This window comes from Populus euphratica, unplaced genomic scaffold (genome assembly GCF_000495115.2).
Source record: "Populus euphratica unplaced genomic scaffold, PopEup_1.0 scaffold2813.1, whole genome shotgun sequence".
Taxonomy (NCBI): Eukaryota; Viridiplantae; Streptophyta; class Magnoliopsida; order Malpighiales; family Salicaceae; genus Populus; species Populus euphratica.
Genome location: NW_011502662.1, coordinates 1,321 through 10,794, shown reverse-complemented (window position 1 = coordinate 10,794; position 9,474 = coordinate 1,321). Strand labels below are relative to the sequence as shown.

Below are 9,474 nucleotides of genomic sequence, written 5' to 3'. Positions count from 1 at the left end.
CATAAATAAAAATATTTCACACACACCACTCTAAGCTTTCAAACCAAAGAGATATAGTTGTAAACAACTAACCATTCTAAAGATACAAATAAAATCATTGCTTTAGAGATATAAAATCAAGGAAATAATTTCACCCTTCATAAATAAAATATAGAACTTAATAGATGCTAATTGATCAAGTCAAAAGACTTTAATTTAAAATTTTTCAAAACATCTTAAATTAGAATTATATATTTATAATTTCACTCTAAAATTATGAAACACCGAAATAATATAAATGAAACCTAATAATTAAATTTAGTAGGTGTTTAAAAATATGATAGTGGTTATTTTTTAAAGTGCTTTTTGATTAGAGATAATAATTTTTAAAAAAATTATTTTTAACATTATCACGTCAAAATGATCTAAAAATATAAAAAATAATTTATTTAAAGTAAAAAAATAAAATAAAATAATTTTTTTTTAATTTTTTTTTTAAAAAAATAATCTAAATTCTAGATAAACAACCTCAAAAACATTTTGCTTTGTAAGGCTAACCCGACCAATTTGGATAAGCAGAGGACACTCCTGTGTCAGCCGGCAAGGTTCATGTACTTCAATCACCTCGTACATGTACTTCAATCGCCTCGTGTGGTGTAATGCACTGATCACGTTTTGTTTGAATTATCTCTAGTTTTTGGAGATTTGTTAGGTTTTCAGTTCCTTTTTCTTATGCATTTTGATGATTTGGGTCTGTGTTTTCAGTGCCAAGTTCTCAGAGGCAGATGATAATGGAGAAAAACATATTATACCGTGTAGAGCTATATTAGGTAATGTTGAGAAAGTAGTTACAGCGTCTCAACAGTATTATCCTTCTGGTATTGAGTTCTATACTGGTGCTTATGATCCCAAGAATCATCCCAAGTGTTAGGTTGTTTGGTCGAGTGTTATGAACAGGCATATTATCCCTGAGTGTGTTGTGAGCTTCAAATCTTCTATTAACGTGCAAGGTAAATTCTGGTTCCTCGTTTTCGTAATTATTTTTATTGATTGCTATGTTTCTTTTTAAAGTCGAGTGAAAGGATCAACTTATACAAAGTATTCCCTCGAGAAGTTGTTTTCAAATTTGAGGAGTTGGCTTCCTCCTGAAAAATTTAGGGAAGTGGCCAAGCCATATGACGTTTATAGGCTAAGAAGGAAGATAACACCTTTTATTGTATTATTGCTGGAGGATAATTTTATACTGGTTTATTGTTTCCCAGGCTGGCAAGTTGACCAAAAATATTTTCCTGAGTGTTGCAGGGGATGTTGTTCTGCTATCTTCTAACTGGGACATTCGTAGCTTGGAATATGGTTTTCTGGGTTTTTTTTTTTTGGTGGATAGATAAGTGCTACTTTCAGAAAGGCGTATCAAAATGATAGAACCACCAGCGATTTCATTTCACAGGATTATCATAGATTAGTGATGAAAGATTATCAAGTGAAACTTCAAGAATTACTTGATGGTTTTTTCCCCCCCTCAAATATAGAGCAGCAACTTTTTTTAGATAAATGGTAAATATGCTTGCAATTTCTTTTGGGTTATTTCAATATATCACTGATTTTTTTGGTGGTCTCTGACAATTTCAAACCTAAGGAATTGCACAAGGCTGCTATTATGATGTTGAAAATGTGATCCTGTATTGTTAATTGCATACTAGTGTATGCAAAGAAAGATTCTGGAGGCGCAACATCCAGTTTCTGTGTACAAGAATAATGTTTGTTTCAGAATGCCTTGATGAATCTCTCTGCTCTATATTGCGTTACAATTTTACTGAGGGCTTGGCGTGAGTTTGCATCAATTGCATACATTATCATATGCAGGTGTTGTTTTGACATGGTGTTGAGCAAAATTTGATTAATAATTTCTAGTACAACTATGATGAACATGAATTTAAACATGATCACCCTTGTTTATATTTATTTGAGATCTTTATTTTATTGAAAGAATATCTTCCACTTTGGAAATCCTATTAGTCATTATAAACTACCTTTTCCATTATGACTTGCATTTATGTGCTGGTGCTTTCAAGTTGTGATATCTGGGAAGAAGCGAGATATGAATTACTGATTGTGTAGTTGCCAGCGAATTACAGCTTGCTATTATTTTTTGTCATTGTATGAAGATTCAGTTGAACTGTGAATTTTATTTTGTGAGACTTTTGTTAAGAAGGATAGATGCTTTGCATCAAAAAGCGATTCTGCAAGTGAGTTGAATGTTGTGAAATTATGTGGATGAGTGGGCTCTCTCATTGTTTAAAGATAATTTATCTGCACTAAGAAATGTTGATTTTGGTTCTGTGATAGCCAGAAACTAAATTGGGAGGTATTCATTTTAAGAGAGCAAGATATATCCAGTGCTGTATTTGCTCAGCAAGTTAGCATAGGCCTAACGAGCTTCCAGCGCCTAGAATTCTCAAACACGGTAAGGAGTTCTAGTTTTTTAATTCCTTCATGTTTGTATATTCTTGCTCCAGCTTATGAAGGAAATCTTGGATCTTGCATGGGGAGTTGAAAATTTCATAATAGTATACCTTGGAATCTAGCGATGTTTAAAGTTCCACTAATTTGTATTTCAGGAATGGTATCAGAGGTGAATACAATGAGCTGAACCGTCAATTTCTTTTTGTTGTGTTCAGATCATGAGAAAGGCAAGGATGGATTGTTCTGTTTTGCCTGTCTTTGCTTCATCGTAGCTCTGGTAGCTAGATTTCTGCTCCTTCAGAGCTGACTGTTGATAATGACTTCAACTGTATTTGGGGAAGTCATACTTTCAAGTTCAATACATGCTTCCTTTAATATATGAGCATTACTTAAGGATGGATTGTTCTGTTTTGCCTGTCTTTGCTTCATCGTAGCTCTGGTAATGAGATTTCTGTTTACAGAGCTGACTGTTGATAATGACTTCAACTGTATTTTGGGCAAGTCATACTTTCATGTTCGATACATGATTCCTTTAATATATGAGCATTACTTCATTTTATCCAAAGCTTGGCATTTTGGAGAGTGTGTTCAAAGTGGCACTTATCGTGGTTTATATGTTCTGGTCAGAGAGAAAAGTCACAGCAGGTTGCTGGGATGAGATGCTGCCTTCCACAGTTAACTCAATTGAAGTGCTTCTTTCAGTTTTTTGTTTTATTAGGTAGCATTTAGGACTACAGGCTATGACATGCATAACCCAAATTTTGCATTTCTGAATTAACTGGAGGTAGCAAGGATTAGGTGATGTCCCTAAGATTCAAGAGGAATTAACTGTTGTGTGTTGTGGTATCGTGTTTCCCTTCTATGAGATTTTATATCTTAGCAACAATACTTTTACAGGCTTCTTATATCTAGTTGTCTGTTACCCTTCTACTGAAACTAGGAGATTTGAAATGATTTCTGATCCATTTACCTGTGGTAGTCTTTGAGGATCTTTGGAAAACTTTATTAGCGTGAAACAGTAGACTTCAAAGTTTTATACATGCGGTGATGTGACTGCATGATCTGTTTTTGAATAATCTATAAAATCTATTTAACTGTACATAACAACTTCAACTCTATGCTTTTGTTTTACAAGTTTCTATGGCGTTGCAGAGTTAAGATGATAGAGGATACTATTGACTCCCTTCCCTTCGTCATGTCTGCTGAGACATTATTTTAGTGGCTGCCCTGTAGCTGACTGGGCTAGCTGGCATGCATCAACTGGTGTTTAAGGGCTAGTGGAGTTAATTGTCAGGGGTTCCACTGACACGAAATTGGAGCAATGGAGTCCAAAAACTCTCTTCCAAAGTCCTCTTGGGAAACTTCTGCTCCTTTTTATAATTTTCGTGAAGTTTTCTTTTTTTTTTTTGAAAAAACAACATTTTTGCAGAAAGTTGAAGCATCTGGTTAGTTTACACAACACACAATAATTAAGCACGGGAACCCCGCTCGATCGTACATGGGCCCGATTCCATCTGCTCATCACCATACATGGGAAGCTTCCAGGAATGTCAGAACGATATACAGGAAAAATAAGTTCAGCCCAGCAAACGACTATATATTGACTAGCAACACAGTGAATTTCGTGATCCATTTTGAGCTTGCTCAAGACGGGCATCAAATATAAAGATCAGGCAGTCTTCTTGGAAGAGACACTCGCATGTAGCTTGATTATCTATAGCACATGATAGTGTTGGATTCTTAAATATTATATTAGGTAGTTGAAATAATAAAATAAAATTATTTAATAGTTTTTTAAATTTTATAAGACAAATTTATAATTATTTAGAGATATATTATATGATAATTTGATTTTATTTAGTTTTAAATAATTTTTTAAGGGCTAATAGTTGCATAAATCATTTAGTTGTCCGGCTTCAAAGATAATTTAAATAAACCATCAGTAAGAAATTTTTTAAATTTCTATATAGAACAATAAGATTGTTATATCCAAAGAGCCAGCTTTTTATTTGTATTTGTGACTTATATAATTTTTTTATTGAACATGTAACAAAAAAAAATAAAATTAAGAGATATAATTTATTATTTATAGAAAAATCTAAGAAACATTATAAATTGATAAAATATCAATTTTTCATTTGAATAATATTTATATATTAATTCAAGAAAATTATAAAAATTAACCCAATCAAGTAATTACTTGATTTTTCTAACTCTTGAAATATAATACTTGTATTAATTATATTCTAATTTTTAATTTCTAAAATATATTTTAATCAAGTCATATTTAATTAAATCATTAAAGTTTAATTTCTGAGTAATAGTTCTAAATGTGTGTAACCTATTAGATTCTAATACATTGGTCCAAATATAAATTATAATTATAATTCAATAAATTAATTTATTATCAATTTAGTAATTAATTAATTTATATTTGAAGACCAGGTGCATCATTTAAAAATGCATCATAATCCTCTAAATATTAGAAAAATTATTAGTAGTTTGACTTAAACTTTTAGTGATCAGTTTCTCAATGCAATTAATATCTCCTTTCTTCAATAATATTTCAATTTAACATTAAATTATAAACTATATCTGCCATATCAAATCATGTTTGTTCTCTATATAATAGTCATTAATCTTTTGAAGAAAATTTAAAACTCTTTTAAAATTTTATTTCATTTTGATCAAGAATTTCTCATTCAATACTATTTGAGAACAAATAGAGTATTTTTTTCTAATTCATCTAGGATGATGAATCTTCTATTAATCACTCAAGTACCTTTATATAGTTCATGTTGTACTTAATGCCTGCACTTTCGTTACATCAATTAAAATAACATGTAATATGATGAAAGCATAACTTTCTTTCTGTAAGATAATTTAGTGATTTTAAGTTTAGAAATTACTTACATAACCGTCACTTGAGCTTTTTCATAGACATACGTGATATCTCTATATGTAATTCTCATATGTATTAGTTTAGTATAAATATTTTATAATAAACACCTACATATTAATTTTAAATATCTTTTATACCTCAACTTATAAGAGTATCAACTTTCTATCATAAAAGAAAGAACATGATATATATCAATCTTTACTGCTTTAATACCAGTATTTAAAAGAATATCGATAAAAAATATTTGAGGAACAATTATTTGATGTAATATAAAATCTATAATTACAATAATTTTATAATTTTCTATAAAGTATTTTTGTTTTATAAACTTGATCTATATTCTAAATTCATAAATAATATATTAGATTTATTAATATTAAACATAAATATAAATTTTATTAATAATAAATATATAATTGTATCAATATAATAATACTACAAGGCATGCTAAATTTGTTTTTGAATAACTAATCAATGAGAATACTCCATCCACTGAAAAAAACATATCTTGCATATCTTGGTGAAACATGAGTGCCGACAAAAAGGTATCAAACGTGTTTTAGATGTGGAAACATTGTGCCATTTGTTTAGCATATTTGTGAGTAGTAGCTTTCTTGTGCCTCTCCCGCACATTTCTTATCATCGTGACTAGACGCCCCCCACTTTGAGAAAGAGGCCTGGTGGAATGCCAGCAACGCTATCCCATTATGATTACCAGGAGGAGGAGAAGAAGAAACAAAATGCATAGATTCAATTAATCGGCAATCCATTCTGTTCAAGGGTGATGCAAGAAATTTTTTTTAATTCTAAACTATTAAATAAATATATAATTTTTTTTAAAATAAATTATTAACTTATGTAAATAAATTTTTAAAATTAATAGTAAAATTTTAATTCAAATACACTACATAAAATATTAAAAAATAAATTTAAAAAAAGATAAAATTAAAAAAAAATAAACTCAGTATATATTCTTCAATGTTTTTTGAATTATATTTCATTTATAATTGAATATGAATTGATATTATAATAATCTCTCAACCAGGATAGAATAACAATCTTATATTAACTGAAAAATAAAGTAATTAAATTTTTTACCTATCTTAATTTCTTCTTCATTCACTTCATTTTTTTTATATTAATATTTTATAAGTTGTACTTTGTAAGTTTACAAGATTATTCTCTCTTTTTTTTTTCTTTGGATTTTTTTTTAATATTTTTCCCTTATTTTTTTCTCTTTCTATCTCATTTTTTCTTTTTCTATTATGCTTTTTCCAAATCAGCAATATATAAAAAGAAGGAAGAATTGATTTATTTTATTTTTTAATAACAAACAATTATTTTACCTTTAATAAGTTGTTTTATTTTTATTTGATGGTTTTTTTTTGTTAATATTATCAAACTCTATTCATCCTAAAATTTTAATAAGATTTTATTTAATATATTTTAAGAGCCCTCGTAAAATTTCAAATCAATCTGATGGTCGGATTGAAAATTATATTTAATAATATAAAATTGATCAAATTATGATTTTTTTATTAAATTTCTAAATTTCTTAAAAAATTCTGAAATTTTAACTCAAGATAAAATATTATATTAGAATAATTTACATAAATTTTTAGAATTTTTTGATAATTTAATAAAAAATTATAATTTTTTATAAAATTAATTATAAAATCTTTACCTGCACTCAAACTCCCCTGACCTATGCATGCCTCCACCCTTGAAAATTTCCGCTTTGGTTTTTTATTGTTCTTGTCTCGCTGTAAAATAACAATCATGTCACTGATTTTTTTTCCAGTAACTTTTCAATTTAAAAGAGTAGCTAAGGTTACCTCCGACATGTAAATCATAAATATTATTTACAGTTTCTTAAATTATATTATTTCTCTGAATATTTTGAATATTTTGTACATTGTTTTATTCGTTTGAAATTTTTTAGAGTGATCCAATCCTAGAAAACTCCTTTTCATTCTTTAGCTTTCGGGGATGAGGGAATATCTTTATGTTTTACGACCGGGGAGCAGTCACGAGCACTGAGGTCAAATCATAGCCCCGGCACTGTCATTGCATTGCTTTCACTATCCCCACAAAAGTTGGAAAATTTGTCTTTAACCCAACCTCGGCCCCTAGCGTTTGCCACTGCTAGGAGTGACGATTGACTGTACGTAATACTCGTCATGCATAGAAAACGATCTACCTTTCATGAGAGATTTATTTTCATTTTAATGGTCGGGAAACCGAATTTGCACAGGATAATCTGTGCTCGAGTTAGTGCCAAAAAAAAACAGAGAAAGAAACATGTTCCAGGGGCACATCCATACGGGCACGGAAAAGAACAAAAAATATTATCTTTTTTTTCATTAAGGACTATCATCTCATAGAATTTTACCCTTGAAATAGAGTACAAGTGTATTCCAATAAATGACTTCTCTCTTTTTTTTTTCAATGCAGGTATATCGGCACCCATGCATGAATCACCAAGTAAAGCATTCGGTTTATTACTTCATATACAAACATCAAAATGTATCTTCTATCTCTTCTCTTGCATTTATCATACACATTTATTATCTCTTTAATATACATCACAATCTTTAAGGCTATATTCCTCCTCCAAGCTCACGTACTGAAGCATTAAAGAGTCATTTACATCACAAGCATTAAGGCTATATATTAGACATGTTTTGCAGGATTTCATGGACCAACAACCAATATCTTCATCTATACCTTGAAAGCCTAATAATAATCAGGCGTGAAAAGGTCCAAAATGTATAAAGTTTGCTTTAGACGATTTTAGCGGCGCCATATATAGAAACATAATAAAAGTTAGTTCGTTCTCTTCTCCTTTAATTTATCTTCTAGTTCTTTTTATGATTAATTGTTAAATAATATTTATGTAATTTTATTTATTAAGGATAAAATAATATTTTTAGTTTAACTTATATATACTTTATATGTATTTAAGTTAAGGTTATGCGCTCATAATACATTGATTATTTAGAATTGTAGCCTCCTTTTATGTTTGATCTTAATTATTTTAACATGGTATCAGAGCTAATTTTATGAATGGGAAGTAAACAATGCAAAGATCATTACTTGGATCAACAATTCTATTGAGAATTCTATAGGTACACAGTTGGCGAAATATGAGATAGCAAAGGAGGTTTGGGATCATCTGCAACGGTTATTCACATAATCAAATTTTGTAAAACAGTATCAGTTAGAGAATGACATACGAGCTCTTCACTAGAAGAATATGAGTATTCAAGAGTTCTATTTTGCCATGACAGATCTTTGGGATCAATTGGCTCTTACAAAATCGGCAGAATTAAAAGCATGTGGTGCTTATATTGAACGTAGAGAGCAGCAACGATTGGTACAATTTTTAACAACACTTCGTAGTGATTTTGAAGGACTTAGAGGTTCAATTCTGCATCGTTCTCCACTGCCTTCTGTTGACTCTGTTGTCACTGAGTTATTTCTGTCTCAATTCAAGGTTAATGGCTGAAGAAATACGTCTTTAGTCTTATTCTGAAAAGGGAGTTATTTCTGCTTCAAATCCTTCTGTATTAGTAGTACCTTCTAAGTCATTCTCTAATCATTAGAACAAGCCTTACACAAGGGTTGGCTTTGATGAGTGTAGTTTCTGTAAGCAGAAAGGTCATTGGAAGGCTCAGTGTCCTAAATCGAGACAGCAAAATTAAGTTTGGAATGCTCATAGACCACCTTAGGGTTATAAACCACCACACCACAATACTATAGCGGTAGCTTCCCTGGGCTCTATTATTGATCCTAATACTTTGGCTGAGCAATTCCAGAAGTTTCTCTCCTTGCAGCCACAAGCAATGTCCACTTCTTCTTCCATAGGTTAGTTGCCTCACAGTTCCTCAAGTATGTCACACTCTGAATGGGTCTTGGATTCTGGTGCTTCCCATCATATGTCTCCAAATACCTAATCTTTTTCCTCTGTGTCCCCTGACACGACTAAAAGATTGTTGTCTTCTCCCAAGTGCTGGAGTGTCGAAGTAATAAATAACCTAGCAAGACTGGGCTCGAACCACAGAGAGGTTAATTGTACAAATTATAAACGATAATAGTAACAACAACAACAACAATAATAATAATAACAG

The 9,474-nt window shown here is 30.4% G+C and overlaps 1 long non-coding RNA gene across 3 annotated transcripts; it reads left to right on the top strand.

The window, feature by feature from the left end:
• Positions 1 to 529: 529 nt before the first annotated feature.
• On the top strand, positions 530 to 3,901 carry LOC105119369 (uncharacterized). 3 transcript variants are annotated; one of them, XR_841130.1, is made up of 4 exons: positions 530 to 612; positions 745 to 989; positions 1,242 to 2,443; positions 2,598 to 3,901. It is a non-coding gene; the product is annotated as an uncharacterized LOC105119369 (long non-coding RNA). The 3 variants fall into 3 exon arrangements; XR_841129.1 differs by having other exon boundaries at positions 530 to 635; XR_841128.1 differs by lacking the exon at positions 530 to 612 and having other exon boundaries at positions 642 to 989.
• The last annotated feature ends 5,573 nt before the right edge of the window (positions 3,902 to 9,474 follow it).